Below are 20599 nucleotides of genomic sequence, written 5' to 3' on the forward strand. Positions count from 1 at the left end.
GACACGATGTTAATAAGGTTGGTCGTGTTTGAAATAAGGTCAGTCTAGTGTTTGAAATAAGGATAGTCATGTTAGAAATAAGGATAGCCATGTTTGATATAGGGATAGTCATGTTTGAAATAAGGATAGTCTCATGTTTGGAATGAGGATAGTCATGTCAGAAATGAGGATAGTCATGTCAGAAATAAGGATAGTCGCTATATTCACTATAAAGTCAGTTACAGTACCAGGCACGACTTTCTAGTGCTGCTAACCCAGTCCGAACACATCCCAGACATGATGTCCGAACACGCCCCAGATACGATGTCCGGGTATCAATACAGGCCGAACACGCCCGAGACATCATGTCCGAATGGCATCACAGGCCGAACACACCCCAGACATAATGTGTGAATGGCATCATAGGCCGACCACATCCCAGACATGATGTCCGAACACGCCCCAGATACGATGTCCGGGTATCAATACAGGCCGAACACGCCCGAGACATCATGTCCGAATGGCATCACAGGCCGAACACACCCCAGACATAATGTGTGAATGGCATCATAGGCCGACCACATCCCAGACATGATGTCCGAAGTCGCCGCAGACACAATGTCCGAACACAGCCGAGACACCATGTTTGAATGGCCGAACATGCCCCAGACACGATGTCCGATTGGCAGCACAGGCCGAACACACCCCAGACATGATGTCCGAACTCGCCGCAGACACGATGTCTGAGTGTCAACTCAGGCCGACACGCCCCAGATATAATGTCTGAATGGCATCATAGGCCGAACACGCCCCAATAACTTCGCTATCTCGTGTCGCAAATTTATAAGGTTGAACTTACTTAATACAGCCATAATGCACATTTTACCTCATTTTGACGTGTCGCAAGCAATAAAGCACAAGTATGTTTTGGAATGTAATCAAATGTATTGCAAACAAGAATATTCATGAATGCTAGCTAGGAGAAATCTCAAGATCATGCGTTGTCATGCAAATATTTGTGTAGTCCAGTGGTTCCCAACGTGGGCGATATCGCCCCCCGGGGGGCGATTTGTCGGTCCAGGGGGGCGAAAATAGCCAAGGGGGCGATAGGGGGGCGAAAACGGACGAAGGGGGCGATAGGGGGCGATGGCGCGTTGAAATGGCTATATTGGCGTCCATGACCGTAACTGCCACACCCAAACCCCAATTGGGATGGGGGCCCGAGATCGAAGGAGGCCCACAATTCTTTCGTGAATTAACAATAATTATTGTGGAAATTTAGGCAACTTTTTCAAAAAAATTCCGCGCTGCGCGCCTTTTCTTGGTCTCATATTTCTTACTTATTGGATACCCTTCCTCCAAGAAATAATATGCATGAGTTATATAAATGGGCATCTCGGCATCAGTCACACCATGTCGCACCAAGAGATATGTATAGTCTCAGGCCATGTAACATGCGACTCCGAGAAGTGGGCCAGAACGCGAAAACCTTAGGGAAAAGGCCTGCCTTTATGCTGACCGACTTCGATATATATACGATAGACATATATATTTAATTGTATATATGCGCCTAAATGGCTGGCGCCAAATGTTCCTGTCCTGGCAATCAGAACCCCACAAAATTATGCCATCTCGCAGAGAAAAATTAATTGCCTGTGCAGACATACCAATTTCAACTCGTGTGAATCTTTTAGTTTAGTACGTATGGGCGATTTGAATATCTTTTGGCATAGCAGACAGGCCACAAAATGTCATTACGTAACGAAGTCATTATACCCACGGGTTCGCCCGAATATGTTAAATTATTATTTACGGGCCCTACATTTTCCAAGACACCTAACTCAGCTTTACCGGTAAATCTGAATACATGAGCAGAGAGAGGATAAGAAATTGATAGAAATATATATGCAATTCCCGATCATATTGACCGATTCAATCATACCGATGGAAATTTTTCGCGCTTCGCACGAATTAAGCCGACTAACTAATGAGTCCAACAATTTGTGCTGAGAAGTAGCGGTGAAGAGGTATCGGGGGAGTTGGGTATGAGGGGTGCAGAAGTTTGCTTTATCGCCCTATGGAGGGGGGGTCAAGACCAACGTATTGGGGGCTGACGAAGTGCTGTTATGGTCCTTTTGGAATCAAGTCGGAGAAATCACCTTTTTTGTTACTCAGCTCACCAAAATTTAGCTGGGAAAGTGAAATTTCGCGGTCGAGCCGAAAAGTTGACCTTTTTTCTTAGTCAACTCGCCGGTGATTTCAGTCTGTATGCCCATTCTTCGGTTCCCCATATTTGGGGGGCGATGATCGGCGTGGAGTTTGAAAAGGGGGCGATGAGCCAAAAAAGGTTGGGAACCACTGGCGTAGTCTGTAGGAGTCGACACCATGCGAGTGCGTTCAACGCTTCCATTTGAAGTATTTCATCAAATTCAGCTCCATCTTCCTCGTCTGAATTGATAGATTGTGAAGGCAGAGGCAGGCTATTGTCACAATTATATTCTGAGGTTCTTCCTTGAATATAGGCAATGCGGGAGATATTTTTTCAACACCCAAAGCACTGTGCTCTATGCCAGAAAGGGTAACATTATGTATGAAAACAATAGTGACATTTTTCGGTCAATGTTCTTGGCCATATTAGTGGCGTGAATAAGTAAGTCCTCAGTGGATAGTCAGCATCTCCAAAAGCATAATCTTCATCATTTAATATTAATATGCCAAAATGCTGGACAGTTGTGTCTTCAAAAATCGGAATCACAGTCGCACTCTTTCTTCGAATACTTTGCGATAACGTACTGAACATCTGCCAGATACTTCCTCGGGGTTCTATTCTGATCACCCGTCCGTAAATTTCAACAACTATAGCAATTTCATATTCCTTCACTGCATCGCTTTACTATACAGCATCAGCAAGCAACTAAAAACAATAACTATCTGGCCACAAATATCCTGCGTTGTAAACCAGGGCTGTCAAACTCAAAATTACGTCGCGGGCCGGATTCAAACATTCGAAATGCTCGCGGGCCACCGGCTTTGCTTTTCACTTGAACATATTGTTACCAAGCTAGCAAGAATAAGTAGAGCAACACTTTGATCGCGAACAATGAAATTGACGATGATGATTGGTTGGTTCAATGCACTTATGAACCGCTGCTAAAACAGTCGCGGTAACGACGATACAAGTTCACTTATTTCTATGCTCCATTTACTTGAGTCGTAATATATCGTTAACCGTATGTATGCGTTGTGAGGATTGATGAATTCCAGAGATTCAACTGTAAACGCGGACTTTTGAATTTGTTGTATTTTATTTGTATTATTAAATCACGATTCAGGTTTCTCTACATTACGGGGACCTTTTGAGTCAGAAATGATACAGCACCGCGACCATGCACTGATATTTGTGTAAGAGTCGTATGAATTGATTTTATCATTGGATTAAAGCTGAAATCGCAGATACTTTGCTGTATAGTACCCCATTCACCAATGTATTGTTCGAAGCTGGTCCAGAATGATCATTATTCCACACAACAGTGGAACTAAAGTCCCAATTACACAGTGGATGCCGGGATCTGATCATCGTGTTTCGCGATGCGAATGGAGCAGCGGGCGATCAGAATAATATTCAGGACTTCTAGCCTATGATCTACGAGGGCTGTAACTGCCACACCGAAACCCCCAATTGGGAGCTCGAAGGGGTCCAATATTATTTTGTTGGTCGTTTGTTAGTGGATATTTATTCAACTTGGAAAATTCTGTCACGCTTCGCGCGATTTCATGCCCCATTATGCCTAGATTTAAATATTCCTTCACATGATTTACACAACGTCAAATGCCTGAGCCAGACTGTTCCACAACAAGAAAGATGGCGAGAGAACGTATTCATATTGAACAGCTGATCGGAAGAATCAAGGAGTATAAAATTTTGTCCGGTGTCATACTATGCAGCATTGTGTATCACAACCAGAGGTGGTCAAAGTAGTCAAGAAATCTACTCAAGTAGAAGTAGAAGTAGCGACGAAAAAATCTACTCAAGTACGAGTAGAAGTACTTCTTCCATGAGCAACCTAAAACTACTTGAAGGTGAAGTAGAATTGACTGACTTTAAAAGTACTCAAGTAAGTAAGTAGTTGTGAAAATGATCCTAATTCGTTCACGTGGATTGTGAACAGGTGACGAGCTTGATTCATATTAATGCATACCAACAGGCAACAGGTATCCAATTTTCGATAGCATAAGCATTCATTCTCATTATGATAGTATTGATATGGAAATGCTATACTAATCCTCTGTTTTCTCGAACAGCACGTTTTAGAAAATAGCATGGTACGGCGCCATCCCCCATATTATAAGGCCCGTAGTTTAGTCGAAGAGTAATACGGAGAAGTTATATAGAATACGGTGTAAACACTTTGCGCAATTAGTAAGAGATCAAGATCAAGAGATCGAGCACACGCAAGGTCGTAGCCAGAAAAACAATTTTTTTTTGGGGGGGGGGGAGGGGATTATGGCTTTAGGGGAGCTCTCCCGTGGGAACATCTCGCAGAACCGTACATCCTGCCATAGGCAATTTCATCACTACCCTTTATACATACGATTCTTAGACGCACACAGACACATACCCTATGGAAGCTTCCAGTTGCCAACTATAGCTTATCTATATCGAAGGCTTCGGAATACATGGGTCGGATTTATGGTGGTCAATCATTTCGGGAGCGCACTTTGCGGAGTAGCATGTAGCATACTTTATATATCTTCGTGTGTCCCGAAACGGTAGCCTAGTTGCCGGAGCTAACAGTTCCCAACCGCCATACTGAACTGACACTCCTACAGACTCAATCAACCCAACGACCTCGGGCTACACTAGTGTATCTACTGGTCCTGTTGTATTCTCATAATTGAGAATGCAGCTAAATTCAATAATGGGTATTTGCGGAATAATTTTTTTTCGTGACACCGATAACAAAATCAAGACATGAACGGACACCAAATCGCGCCAAGCGCGAAGAAAAATTTTAGGTTGCATACTTTTGCCCCAAAATACTCTAATATCTATTGATTTTACGAAATTTTTTAATAAATTTGGGGGGGAAGGGCAACCGCCCCTTTCGTCCCCCCTGGCTACGCCAGTGCGTCCAACATCCAACTTCGCATCGGCATTTGAAATTATAGACGTGTAACCAGGAGTCTTCGATATTTATATGTGTGAGCCCCAAATATTCCTGTCCTTGTCAAATAAACCCAGCGGCAAACACAGGCGACCCGCAATAAATGCAAGGGACATTAGTATCGGCCGAACTCATAAATTAACTTTGAATGAAACTACAATTTACCAATACCGATCTTGATCGAAAGCTATTTCGCAAATACAATTTTAAAGCTGGCAGGTCAACGGAACCACCAATAAATATAGCCGTCCAAGTCTGAAATCTGGAAATCGGCATTGTTCCGAATGATCGCTCGATAAAATTCCATTATCCTGGTCAATTATTCATTCGGACATCGTGTCTTAAGCGTATTCGGCCTGTGTTGATACTCGGACATCGTGTCTGGGGCGTGTTCGGTCCGTGTTGCCATTCGGACATGGTGTCTTGGGTGTGTTCGGCCTGTATTGATACTTGGACATCGTGTCTGGGGCGTGCTTGGACATCATGTCTGGGGTGTGTTCGGCCTGTGATGCCATTCGGACATGGTGTCTCGGGCGTGTTCGGCCTGTATTGATACCCGGACATCGCAACTGGGGCGTATTCGGACATCATGTCTGGGGTGTTATCGGCCTGTGTTGCCATTCGGACATGGTGTCTTGGGCGTGTTCGGCCTGTGTTGATACCCGATCATCGTATCTGGAGCGTGTTTGGACATCATGTCTGGGGTGTGTTCGGCCTGTGCTGCCAATCGGACATCGTGTCTGGGGCATGTTCGGCCATTCAAACATGGTGTCTCGGCTGTGTTCGGACATTGTGTCTGCGGCGACTTCGGACATCATGTCTGGGATGTGGTCGGCCTAATGCCATTCACACATTATGTCTGGGGTGTGTTCGGCCTGTGCTGCCATTCGGACATGGTGTCTTGGGTGTGTTCGGCCGTGTTGATACCCGGACATCGTATCTGGCGCGTTTTCGGACATCATGTGTGGGATGTGTTCGGACTGGGTTAGCACTAGAAAGTCGTGCCTGGTACTGTAACTGACTTTATAGTGAATATAGCGACTATCCTTATTTCTGACATGACTATCCTCATTTCTGACATGACTATCCTCATTTCTGACATGAGACTATCCTTATTTCAAACATGACTATCCCTATATCAAACATGGCAATCCTTATTTCTAACATGACTATCCTTATTTCAAACACTAGACTGACCTTATTTCAAACACGACCAACCTTATTAACATCGTGTCTGGGGGGTGTTGGGACTGTGTTGCCAATAGCACATCGTGTCTGGGGCGTTCCGACACCATGTATGGGTTGTGTTCGGCCTGTGCTGCCAATCGGACATCGTGTCTGGGGCATGCTCGGCCATTCAAGCATGGTGTCTGGGTTGTTTTCGGATCTGAGTTGACACTCGGACATCGTGTCTGGGGTGTGTTCGGCCTGTGTTGCCATTCGGACATGGTGTCTTGGGTGTGTTCGGCCGTGTTGATACCCGGACATCGTATCTGGCGCGTTTTCGGACATCATGTGTGGGATGTGTTCGGACTGGGTTAGCACTAGAAAGTCGTGCCTGGTACTGTAACTGACTTTATAGTGAATATAGCGACTATCCTTATTTCTGACATGACTATCCTCATTTCTGACATGACTATCCTCATTTCTGACATGAGACTATCCTTATTTCAAACATGACTATCCCTATATCAAACATGGCTATCCTTATTTCTAACATGACTATCCTTATTTCAAACACTAGACTGACCTTATTTCAAACACGACCAACCTTATTAACATCGTGTCTGGGGGGTGTTGGGACTGTGTTGCCAATAGCACATCGTGTCTGGGGCGTTCCGACACCATGTATGGGTTGTGTTCGGCCTGTGCTGCCAATCGGACATCGTGTCTGGGGCATGCTCGGCCATTCAAGCATGGTGTCTGGGTTGTTTTCGGATCTGAGTTGACACTCGGACATCGTGTCTGGGGTGTGTTCGGCCTGTGTTGCCATTCGGACATGGTGTCTTGGGCGTGTTCGGCCCGTGTTGATACCCGGACTTCGTATCTGGGGCGTATTCGGACATCATGTCTGGGGTGTTATCGGCCTGTGTTGCCATTCGGACATGGTGGCTTGGGCGTGTTCGGCCTGTGTTGATACCCGATCATCGTATCTGGAGCGTGTTTGGACATCATGTCTGGGGTGTGTTCGGCCTGTGCTGCCAATCGGACATCGTGTCTGGGGCATGTTCGGCCATTCAAACATGGTGTCTCGGCTGTGTTCGGACATTGTGTCTGCGGCGACTTCGGACATCATGTCTGGGATGTGGTCGGCCTAATGCCATTCACACATTATGTCTGGGGTGTGTTCGGCCTGTGCTGCCATTCGGACATGGTGTCTTGGGTGTGTTCGGCCGTGTTGATACCCGGACAACGTATCTGGGGCGTGTTCGGACATCATGTCTGGGGGGGGGGGTGTTCGGCCTGTACTGCCATTCAAACATGGTGTCTCGGCTGTGTTCGGACATTGTGTCTGCGGCGACTTTGGACATCATGTCTGGGATGTGATCGGCCTATGATGCCATTCACACATTATGTCTGGGGTGTGTTCGGCCTGTGCTGCCATTCGGACATGGTGTCTTGGGTGTGTTCGGCCGTGTTGATACCCGGACAACGTATCTGGGGCGTGTTCGGACATCATGTCTGGGGGGGGGGGGTGTTCGGCCTGTACTGCCATTCACACATGATGTCTAGGGCGTGTTCGGCCTGTGTTGATACCCGGACATCGTATCTGGGGCGTGTTTGGACATCATGTCTGTGGTGTGTTCGGCCTGTGCTGCCAATCGGACATCGTGTCTGGGGCATGTTCGGCCATTCAAACATGGTGTCTCGGCTGTGTTCGGACATTGTGTCTGCGGCGACTTCGGACATCATGTCTGGGATGTGGTCGGCCTAATGCCATTCACACATTATGTCTGGGGTGTGTTCGGCCTGTGCTGCCATTCGGACATGGTGTCTTGGGTGTGTTCGGCCGTGTTGATACCCGGACATCGTATCTGGCGCGTTTTCGGACATCATGTGTGGGATGTGTTCGGACTGGGTTAGCACTAGAAAGTCGTGCCTGGTACTGTAACTGACTTTATAGTGAATATAGCGACTATCCTTATTTCTGACATGACTATCCTCATTTCTGACATGACTATCCTCATTTCTGACATGAGACTATCCTTATTTCAAACATGACTATCCCTATATCAAACATGGCTATCCTTATTTCTAACATGACTATCCTTATTTCAAACACTAGACTGACCTTATTTCAAACACGACCAACCTTATTAACATCGTGTCTGGGGGGTGTTGGGACTGTGTTGCCAATAGCACATCGTGTCTGGGGCGTTCCGACACCATGTATGGGTTGTGTTCGGCCTGTGCTGCCAATCGGACATCGTGTCTGGGGCATGCTCGGCCATTCAAGCATGGTGTCTGGGTTGTTTTCGGATCTGAGTTGACACTCGGACATCGTGTCTGGGGTGTGTTCGGCCTGTGTTGCCATTCGGACATGGTGTCTTGGGCGTGTTCGGCCCGTGTTGATACCCGGACTTCGTATCTGGGGCGTATTCGGACATCATGTCTGGGGTGTTATCGGCCTGTGTTGCCATTCGGACATGGTGGCTTGGGCGTGTTCGGCCTGTGTTGATACCCGATCATCGTATCTGGAGCGTGTTTGGACATCATGTCTGGGGTGTGTTCGGCCTGTGCTGCCAATCGGACATCGTGTCTGGGGCATGTTCGGCCATTCAAACATGGTGTCTCGGCTGTGTTCGGACATTGTGTCTGCGGCGACTTCGGACATCATGTCTGGGATGTGGTCGGCCTAATGCCATTCACACATTATGTCTGGGGTGTGTTCGGCCTGTGCTGCCATTCGGACATGGTGTCTTGGGTGTGTTCGGCCGTGTTGATACCCGGACAACGTATCTGGGGCGTGTTCGGACATCATGTCTGGGGGGGGGGGTGTTCGGCCTGTACTGCCATTCAAACATGGTGTCTCGGCTGTGTTCGGACATTGTGTCTGCGGCGACTTTGGACATCATGTCTGGGATGTGATCGGCCTATGATGCCATTCACACATTATGTCTGGGGTGTGTTCGGCCTGTGCTGCCATTCGGACATGGTGTCTTGGGTGTGTTCGGCCGTGTTGATACCCGGACAACGTATCTGGGGCGTGTTCGGACATCATGTCTGGGGGGGGGGTGTTCGGCCTGTACTGCCATTCACACATGATGTCTAGGGCGTGTTCGGCCTGTGTTGATACCCGGACATCGTATCTGGGGCGTGTTTGGACATCATGTCTGTGGTGTGTTCGGCCTGTGCTGCCAATCGGACATCGTGTCTGGGGCATGTTCGGCCATTCAAACATGGTGTCTCGGCTGTGTTCGGACATTGTGTCTGCGGCGACTTCGGACATCATGTCTGGGATGTGGTCGGCCTAATGCCATTCACACATTATGTCTGGGGTGTGTTCGGCCTGTGCTGCCATTCGGACATGGTGTCTTGGGTGTGTTCGGCCGTGTTGATACCCGGACATCGTATCTGGCGCGTTTTCGGACATCATGTGTGGGATGTGTTCGGACTGGGTTAGCACTAGAAAGTCGTGCCTGGTACTGTAACTGACTTTATAGTGAATATAGCGACTATCCTTATTTCTGACATGACTATCCTCATTTCTGACATGACTATCCTCATTTCTGACATGAGACTATCCTTATTTCAAACATGACTATCCCTATATCAAACATGGCTATCCTTATTTCTAACATGACTATCCTTATTTCAAACACTAGACTGACCTTATTTCAAACACGACCAACCTTATTAACATCGTGTCTGGGGGGTGTTGGGACTGTGTTGCCAATAGCACATCGTGTCTGGGGCGTTCCGACACCATGTATGGGTTGTGTTCGGCCTGTGCTGCCAATCGGACATCGTGTCTGGGGCATGCTCGGCCATTCAAGCATGGTGTCTGGGTTGTTTTCGGATCTGAGTTGACACTCGGACATCGTGTCTGGGGTGTGTTCGGCCTGTGTTGCCATTCGGACATGGTGTCTTGGGCGTGTTCGGCCCGTGTTGATACCCGGACTTCGTATCTGGGGCGTATTCGGACATCATGTCTGGGGTGTTATCGGCCTGTGTTGCCATTCGGACATGGTGTCTTGGGCGTGTTCGGCCTGTGTTGATACCCGATCATCGTATCTGGAGCGTGTTTGGACATCATGTCTGGGGTGTGTTCGGCCTGTGCTGCCAATCGGACATCGTGTCTGGGGCATGTTCGGCCATTCAAACATGGTGTCTCGGCTGTGTTCGGACATTGTGTCTGCGGCGACTTTGGACATCATGTCTGGGATGTGGTCGGCCTATGATGCCATTCACACATTATGTCTGGGGTGTGTTCGGCCTGTGCTGCCATTCGGACATGGTGTCTTGGGTGTGTTCGGCCGTGTTGATACCCGGACAACGTATCTGGGGCGTGTTCGGACATCATGTCTGGGGGGGGGGTGTTCGGCCTGTACTGCCATTCACACATGATGTCTAGGGCGTGTTCGGCCTGTGTTGATACCCGGACATCGTATCTGGGGCGTGTTTGGACATCATGTCTGTGGTGTGTTCGGCCTGTGCTGCCAATCGGACATCGTGTCTGGGGCATGTTCGGCCATTCAAGCATGGTGTCTGGGTTGTTTTCGGATCTGAGTTGACACTCGGACATCGTGTCTGGGGCGTGTTCGGTCCGTGTTGCCATTCGGACATGGTGTCTTTTGGGCGTGTTCGGCCCGTGTTGATACCCGGACATCGTATCTGGGGCGTGTTCAGACATCATGTCTGGGGTGTTTTCGGCCTGTGTTGCCATTCGGACATGGTGTCTTGGGCGTGTTCGGCCTGTGTTGATACCCGGACATCGTGTCTGGGGCGTGTTTGGACATCATGTCTGGGATGTGTTCGGACTGGGTTAGCAGCACTAGAAAGTCGTGCCTGGTACTGTAACTGACTTTATAGTGAATATAGCGACTATCCTTATTTCTGACATGACTATCCTCATTTCTGACATGACTATCCTCATTTCTGACATGAGACTCACCTCATTTCTAACATATTTGTCCTTATTTCAAACCAATCGAACCAACCTTCCTCCTAAAATCACTGCGGCAGTGATTTTACGCGAAAGCCAGTTTCGGACAATGTTCATATTGTTCATGTTCATTGTTCATATTGAAGCTGTTCCATACCGACATGGCGGACAATATTTCGTATGGTATATCTTGATGATGTCATCTAATGTTGTTTAACACTCATGATTAGGGTAGTAATTTCGTTATCGAAGTCGAGTGTGTTTCACTGTTTCATGCATCGTCGATGGGTGCGGTGGAGGCGTGTGGAAGGCGCGTGTTGCAAATATTAGTGACTGTATTAGCATTTACGTAGGACCGATTTTGATACCAGATACGTGAGTATCTGAGACTCTGAGTGAGTATTGTGAGAAATCTCAGTCAGTACTACTGTAGCCTACTAGTCAGCTGTCTGGATAGCTTAGTATTTGTATTGGGATAACAGTGCCTTGTAGATAAGTGATCACGATTACAGAATCTAAATTCCAGCGCCTCATAATCATAGATTGGCTATTTAGTAGGGTTACCATATTTTGGAAACCTGAAAAGAGGACACTTCTTCAACATTTTGAGACTTGCACAACCGGAGGAAAATCCTGAAAAAATGGCAAATTTATCCCACTTCGTGGTCTGTTGGCTAAAAAAAGGTCTACTTTCTGGCTCAGATCCCAAAATACAGTTTTTCTTTCACATTATCAGTTGGTTGACTAAAAAAAGGTCAACTTTCCGGCCCATAGCTCCTGAAATACCCGTCGGAGCGTTACTTCAGTGCTGATTTACTGTATCTCGCTCCAATTTTACCCTATATATTTACACAAAATTCTCAAAAAAGAGGAAATTTGAGCGTCCTTCGAGGACAATTTCAAAAAAGTCAAAAAAGAGGACAAATCCTCTTGAAAGAGGACGTATGGTAACCCTACTCTTTAGTGATATCATGATACCTTGATATATATTACAATATACAATACAACCAGATTTTGTCTTTTGACAGACAAGTTTGCATCTAAAATCTTCGTGGTCCTCGGGGCCTGTATTTTTTCTTGTTGATTTTTTAAATTGTCTTTGTATTTACTGTGTGCTAACGCCGAACGGCCGAAGTATTGTAATTTGTTATCAGTAACAACGCTAAAGTGTGCGACTTTTTGAACTTTGAAATCTACTCGAAAGTTTATACTTCAGCTCACTTCTACTTTTTCGAATCCTCCTTGAATCGGATTATCTCTTTAAAAAAATATCTGTCATTTATTGTGGCCTGTATGGAACTGGTGTCTAGTGCGCGTGCAATTTGTCTGCCAACTGGAAACAGTTACTAGTTGCTCACTCGGGGACTGACTGCATAAAACTGGAGGTTGGCCATTACGTTTTCAAACCAAAATTATTAAAAATTTGCAACTGAAGTGCTTATTTTCTGATGCGCATGTCCAGTTGTCCACTTCTCGTAATTTTGAATTTTTTTTATTCTAATACTATTTGGACATAGATCTTTCGTTTAAACCAGGTTCCAAGTTCCTAAGTACCGGTAGCATGAACTTCTATTGAAGTGGACATATGAACTTGAATTTTCAAGGTAAATTGATTACAAAACTGGTTTATGTCCAAATGATATGGTCAAAGTCAAAATTTCCAAAAATGGACATAAGATGTTTGGTTTTCCAGCAACGAAATGATGTCCTGACCGAGCGAGATAGTGTAATGGTTATGCGTCCGGCTTCTCGAGCGGTAGGTCGTGGGTTCGATCCCCGGCCGGGTCATACCAAAGACTCGAAAATTGGTATCCGCAGCTATCCTGCTAGGCGCTCAGCAATCACGGATAGCATGGAGGAGAAAAAAAAACGGGGGCGCAGACTAGATGACCTCATGGGGCCATATCGCAATTCCGTCGTCAAAGCATCTCGATGGTGCAGGCGAAAAAGAATATCATATCAGGCTTAACCGTACCCATATCCATATAGGACCTTTTCAAAGACATTTACAGTGTACAAACACTATTTCGTATTTGCGTTCATTCATATTTTTGTGCGAGCCAGTCAAGCGAATAAGACACGATTCTTTTATCGCTCAAAAAGTTATGACCAACCTGATTTCGGTACTAAATGATATGAAACCTGCGAGGAAAGTGCCATTTCTTGAAGCTTTACAATTACATGAATATCACATGCGTTGCGTACATGATTTGGTGTCTTGAAGCCGGCCAAATCATCCTCTCACTCGCTAATAATTGCAATGTATTGGAATTTAGCAGGGCTAGTTAGTGTAGTCATTCAGAATGCTTTTAGCAGTCTTCAATGGAATAATACATAAACTTGAGAGTTGAATATCACCTCTGATGAGTCCAATTAACATGAGTAATTAGATAAATTAATGATGACCAGACTATCGGGATTGTTGATGATGCGGTATTATGAGTAGTGTAGGCTATCAACAAATATTATACGTTCTTGTCAGTGCTCTAATTACAAAGTAACTAGAAACCTATGGCCAGACAACACAACACAAATGTCCAGAAGTGGCAGCACAGATTTTGGAAATGCGGGATCGGTTATTCCAAGAAAACCGATGTACCGATTCTTCTTGGTTGTTTTCGGGATTCTCCTGTGCATTGCTCTTGTACTGTATTTCTCATTGTCCCAGAGGGAAATGGAATCGGAAGGAGCTGACGACGTATTGTGGCATGAAGCTAAAAACACTTGGAATGCTAAAGCTTTCTCCGAAAAAAAGACGGAATCAATTTTCAATCTGATTGATATGGATAGACTGACTGATAAAATTCTACCCAATTTCATGATAGTACGTAAGCCGGGCAGTCTGAACAGCACTAAAGTAAAGAATTACATTTCCCGTACGATGACAGATCTTGGCTGGAGTGTGGAAGCTCATTCATTTGAAGATATGCCACCGCCGAGTTATTCAAAAAATCCTATCACATTCACGAACGTCATAGCCACTAAAAATCCTCTTGCCCGTAGGAGGCTTGTTTTGGCGTGTCACCGTGATTCAAAAGTTACTCCCGATAGTTTTCTTGGCGCTACCGATTCGGCGGTACCATGCGCCATGTTAATGGAGATTGCGTCTTCCCTGAATCAGATGTTGTCAAGTTTGCCGTTGGATTTAACGTTGCAATTGATATTCTTTGATGGCGAAGAAGCGCTTGTCGATTGGACAGCGAAGGATTCGTTGTATGGTGCTCGTAATCTTGCGAAAAAATGGGAGTCGGAGCCGTGGCCTAAAGGCGTCAATTCTGAGAAAAGCACTCTGCATTCGATTGATCTGTTTGTTCTGTTGGATCTTCTTGGTGAGAAGAATCCAAGTTTCGGCCTAAAGAGTGGAACCGATGTGCCGAGGCATTACAGGGAAATCAGCCGGATTGAAAACACTTTAAGCGATAACGTACATTATTTCAAAGAGTCTCCGTCGAGTGGCAACATTCAAGATGACCACATCCCTTTTTTAGAAAGGAATGTACCCATTCTTCATATGATCGCTTTCCCCTTTCCTCAAAATTGGCATTTGATCACTGACAACGGTGAAAATATCGACTATCACACAGTTCACAGGCTTATGAAAATATTTACTGTGTTTACAGCGGGATATCTCCATTTGACTTGAACCACACTGTGAAATAGTTCCTTCATTATATTTGTATATTTGCACTGCAGTGAGAATGGTTGCATTTGATTGCTTGGATTTTTATATATTTTGAAGCTTTGCAGAGAAATCACAGAATATCTGTTATTTAATAGTTCCGTCCATTGTTCGGCGACTGAAGTGATTAGTTGATGTAAGATTTTAATGTGCCTTTTTTTTTCTCACAGATGTATTGTAAAGATTCCTGCTGTGTTCTACATTAAAATTGTCACTTCATGTTTTCAAATGCAATGGGAGCTATGTTATTGTATTTTAACGCAATTTACCTGCTATGTGAGTTGTAACAGACTGACAACACAAAAGTGGTGGTTTTAGTGTTGGCATTTATTGATCACATCCATTGATGTGTGACCATCAACACAGAAATCTGGTGCTTCAAACATGAAAGATTGCTGTCACTTCCCCGCAACATTCAAAAACTTCTTTACTTAAAAATCAAAAGCGTAAGTAGAAGTGTACAATAGGGTTGTTCAGATTTGAAAAATTGTCAGGAAACTTCGATGCTTGTGAGCCAAATGATGGTTTAGTATATAAAACACTTTCGGAGCAATTTTGGTCATCTTCATCGTGATCTTCTATCCCCAAAAGCCCCCAAAGATACACGGGGCAATTCTCCCTACTACCGTAATTTTTCAAGTATAATCCGCAAAATTTTCACAAATTTTTGCCCTAAAATCGGGGGGTGCGTATTATACATGGGAAGAACACGCTTGAAAAAAATCTCCCTCGATAAAAAACTTGAAATCACACCTTTCTTCATGTTTGTTTCCAATCGCGCATCACTTTCAGCCATCGTGCCCAGTAATTCGTATTATCAATGTAATGCGCTACCAATTAGCAAAAAGCGTGTTGCCAATTAACGAGAGTCGTCTGCACAGCACGCAATCTCCTGCTGAGTTGGTTGGCCGTTTGCACGCGAGTGAAATGATGTCATTCATTGATTGCTGAACGTGCGCGCGGCAATACTCGCTAATTCATCGACAGGCCATGTGCGCAAAATATAATCGCACCTCCAACAGGCGTGGTGTCATGGAGTGCACGACTTAACCGTTGGCCTGAGCAATCGCATCTGACCTCGTGCGCAAGATGTCGCGTCGCAGGCTGTGGCCTCTATCTACTATTGTATAGAGGCAATACCGGTACTTGTGTAATGATTAGCAATTGCATCTGTAATAGGCCTCGTGCGCAAGACGTCGTGTCGCTGGCCCGAACTATCGCGTCGCCAGCCTCGCAGGCTTTGGCTGCTCTGTACTATCGTTTAGAGACAATGCCGCGGCGTTAATTGCATAATGATTAGCGATGGTTTATGTCATGATTGTTTGACAGTGACATCGCAAAACAGAACAACATCGCGTACTAAAACACAGCTATTCATGTACTGTGAATGCAGGGTGCGTACTATACACGGGTACAGGCTTTTCCCCAGAATTTGCATGCCATTTTAAGGGTGCGTATTATACATGGGGGCGTACTATAATTTGAAAATTACGGTACTTGATCCGTAGTGTGAACCACGTCACCGGTTTAAAGATTTTGTGACGTTATCAGTTGAGTAGATATGTTTTCGAAATTGTACTGAACTGCAGTCATAAATGCCAAATACATCTGTGTTTTGCTATGCTTAACCTGTCTATCATGGTCATGGGAATCATGTATTGGTTGCACGCTTGATTTGGATCATACATTGAGGAAGCGCTGTTGGGTTGCAAGTCAAGAACAAATGCAGAAATTTCCTGCTTGTTTCACCCTAGTTTTAAGCCAGAAGATATTATTTAACGATATGTAATGTCAGTAATACTTTTCTGAACTTTGAACTCTGAAATTTTACGGTAATCTTTAAACCTGGGATCAAAATTCGTTGAATTGAAACTTCCTATGGTGACAGCAAAAAAGCAAATTCAACACATACTTGCCCAGCCAAAAATTATTACGATTCTGATAAATTTCCACGGCATATCACAATTTTCGGGTGGTGAATAGAATGACTTGCCGCGATCACCGATTGATCCCAATTGATCACCGATTGCGCATGTTGAAAACTGGCTAGAGCTGTTTCACGTTTCCGCACAGTTGCTTTATGATACTTCAAATGATGTTTGGGTCCAGCGGCGCTAAATTGTCGCCTAGCTCTGAAGATTATCTGGTCAGCCCTAAAATGCTGATTGCGAATGAGGGAACCCATGCGAACGCTGTAGTAGCTTTGGATCAATTTCCAATCTAGCAACTGGTATAAAACCTTACAGTAAGCCATCATTTCACTCACATAGTCATATCGTCATAAGCTGCATCTTTCAAAAAACACCAAAAGAGTTCTCTGAGTAATAAATACTGCTTAGCCCAGGGGCGGGCAAATTACGGCCCGCAGACAGTTTCTACCCTGAAAGCGAAATTACAACCTGAAACATGGACAACTTTTTGTGTCACTGGATATGAATCCAACTTTGCCAGCCTGAGAAAGATTACCTTGAAACTGCTTGTTCTGTTCGGGTCTGCATACATTCGTGAGAAAATATTTTCGATCATGAACTTCAACAAAACAAAGCTGCATCCCAATTAACTGATGTTTGGGTTTCTAGTCAGAATTCAAAGAACTTGTTGACAAATTTGATCGACACAGATGTCTCATTGACTTCATTAGCTATTGAGGTAGGCCTACATTTACATTAACATATACATTAAATGATGTTTTTGGTTTATATCAGGGGTTCTCATACTTTTTTCGACACCCCCCCCCTTTGTTACAGTGAAAAATTTCGCGCCTCGGTTATCGTGATATCAAGATATATTAAAGAGAGCAGCGATCCCAACGGATAGTTTGACGGCACTGATGGTTATGACTGTTGATGTGAGAATTCTGAAATAAGAAATTAAGGCAATATACCATGCAAAAACCATGAAATGAGGGTAAGTCACTCAGACCGCGCGAAATCTTTTTCAAGTTTTCTGCGGCTTCGCACCCCCTTCAGATGCTTTCACGCCCCCCTTCAGATGCTTTTACGCCCGCACTTGACGTTTACATTAAATACAAATTATTCCTTGTATAATGGATAAATACATGATTGATGCATCGATTCAGTAATCTGGCCCTCCCACCACTTCATTTTCCATATCCAGCCCGCCGGATGGAGAAGTTGCCGCCCCTGGCTTAGCCCCTTGAAGAATAAATATAGACTGGACTGCGTCAAGCGGTTTCCTACATAATGTAGCCTACTCCTATTGAACAAGACGGTTCAACAATATGATTCACTTGCTATTAAGAGAGGCTGGGAATGTAATATCTATCACTCTAGGTCTAGTTCAGGAGTGGGCAAACTTTTGGGCCACATTCAACATCTGAATCCATTCGCGGTAGCACTGAAGTAAATAGAGATTATTGGCTAAAACGCAATATTTTTATTTAATTGTATAGTGACCAAGGAAATATGGATGTAATATATTTAAAACAAACTAAATATACTGTCAGAAATGTTTGACAAGATCTTATAAGCTAGTCGTCCTCATAACCAATTTGTCAAAATTTGCGATGAAAGTCGCTTATGCCGATTCTCGCAACAGGATGGAAATTTGAATCTGTGTGCAACGATTTGTTCACAGATGTGCTGATTCTACTTTTGCTTTACCTCCGGTACACTCAATACTGACAGCATCATAAGCATGTTGTCTCATTCCATTATAATTTAGCAAATTATTTGACATTTGTAATGCATGCCCTCAGAATTGTCCAATATTTACAAATGTTGTTCTTTTTTGAATTCTAAGTGGATTAAAAAAATCAAAATTGAAAAATTTCCAACGGTTCAAAAGATAATGCGATTCAAAATTCTAAGTCTATATTTTTTGCTTTAATGATGGTGGAGAACCAATTAAAATGTGTCTAATTATACAATTCTGGGGCCAAGGAATTGGAAAAAATCAACCTTTTTGCTCTAAACTCAATGAAAAAAAGTTACGGATGAAAAAAAATGGGGGTGGGGGGTGGCCGGACTTGAAAATCCATGTGATGTTCTGTTTCCACAAAAAAAATTATTTCAAAATGTACTTTGAAGCAGTATGGTTGATATAAAATTGAACTTTTGAAGTGCAATCTATTCCTTCATAAAATCTCCAAAAAAAATTATCTTCGCAATTATTGATTGCCTAAAATAGTATTTACCAGGGTTGTAACCAAAAAGTCACAAGGCTCCGAGTCACAAGTCAATCTCACTTTTATATTTTTGACTCGAGTCAAGTCGAGTCGAGTCATTTTCAATTCCCACCGAGTCAAGTCCGAGTTCAAGTCAGCGAACAGACGATCGAGTCCGAGTCATGGTATTATGACTCGAGTCCAAGTCATTGTGTTGACTGCTCAGTTTCCAGTAAAAGTCTTCCTAAAGCCACTTTTTTAACTCTGTTAGGTGATATTGAATGGTTCGCATTTATAATATATCAATTTTCCTTACTTTTAGCAGTTTTCTGGTCGCATTTTCAAGCACCAGTAGCAACAAACGAAATCCCAATAATGTGTTGGCTTCGAAATTACAATGAAATGCTGGTCTTGGCCGTCTGAATCTCGAGTCAATGACTTGCTTCGAGTCATGCGCAATGACTCGAGTCCAAGTCGAGTCAATACACAGATTAACTCGAGTCGAGTCATTTCCATATTTTGAGAAAATGACTCGAGTCGAGTCATCCGAAAATCGTGACTCGAGTCTGACTCGAGTCGAGTCATGACTCGAGTCATTACAACCCTGGTATTTACGGTGAGCAGCAGAGACTAGCTGTTCACCGTAAATATTATTTTAAGCCGTGAATGATTGGAAAGACCATATTCGTCCACCCCTGGTCTAGCTTTACAATACGTATATGAAGTAGCATACCGTAATACGCACCATCATTGCTTTTCCTGATTGAACCTATTTAAAAGTAAAACCGGCAATAAAAATAATGACCTTTGTTGTATAAAATTACCGAAGAAAGCACTTTCTTTGGCATATTGATTGAAGCTGCTCATGCCCGCAGGTGCATCTTTTTTCTAATGAGAAATTTTCCCTTTCATCAGACGATATAACAAGTGTACTTTCACCATTCAGCTCTGTGTTTTCTTTCCCAGGTATTGCATAATTTGTTGCTATAATTTATGAATTCATATTTTTACCATGTTAGTGTTACTATCTCGTTGTAGTTTGAATTGAGATAGTGATGATCCTCCTATTGATAATATCTGAGTGATTGAAACAGTAGGAATACAATAGTATTTGAACTATCATTGCTGTAGTCATTTTCATTCTATCGATACTGGTAAGGCAATTCTGCTCTCCACAATCTAATGATGCTCTTTGTTTAGATCAGTGTCATTAGGCGAAGTTTTACGCTTAGAGTAGCCTACCCCAGCTATCACAGACATAGCTAGAGTATAATAAGACCACTTCTGTAAATATTTTTAGTTAGAAGTTAGTTGGTTAGAAGTTAGAATACGGTAGACTATCGAGGAAAATGGATGCTGCCAATAATGTATTCACTTCTTCAACTTTAATTTGAGACCACTTCACATTTAGAGTGCAGGAGAAACCTATTGATAACCTGTTCCTAACACTTGAAAGAAGACCGGAACTCGGATGTCATCTCCACTGTAATGAATAGAGGCGTTTTGTGACGATTGCAAACACAAAAATACGGGGCATGGATTCA

The 20599-nt window shown here is 44.1% G+C and overlaps 1 pseudogene across 1 annotated transcript; it reads left to right on the forward strand.

Moving 5' to 3' along the window:
* The first annotated feature begins 11324 nt into the window (after positions 1–11324).
* LOC145439787 (glutaminyl-peptide cyclotransferase pseudogene) lies at positions 11325–20178 on the forward strand (annotated as a pseudogene). The gene has a single exon (XR_013915353.1). The product of XR_013915353.1 is annotated as a glutaminyl-peptide cyclotransferase pseudogene (transcript).
* The last annotated feature ends 421 nt before the right edge of the window (positions 20179–20599 follow it).

This window comes from Botryllus schlosseri, chromosome 5 (assembly GCF_051294905.1).
Source record: "Botryllus schlosseri isolate E-star chromosome 5, Bs_hap1, whole genome shotgun sequence".
NCBI lineage: Eukaryota > Metazoa > Chordata > Ascidiacea > Stolidobranchia > Styelidae > Botryllus > Botryllus schlosseri.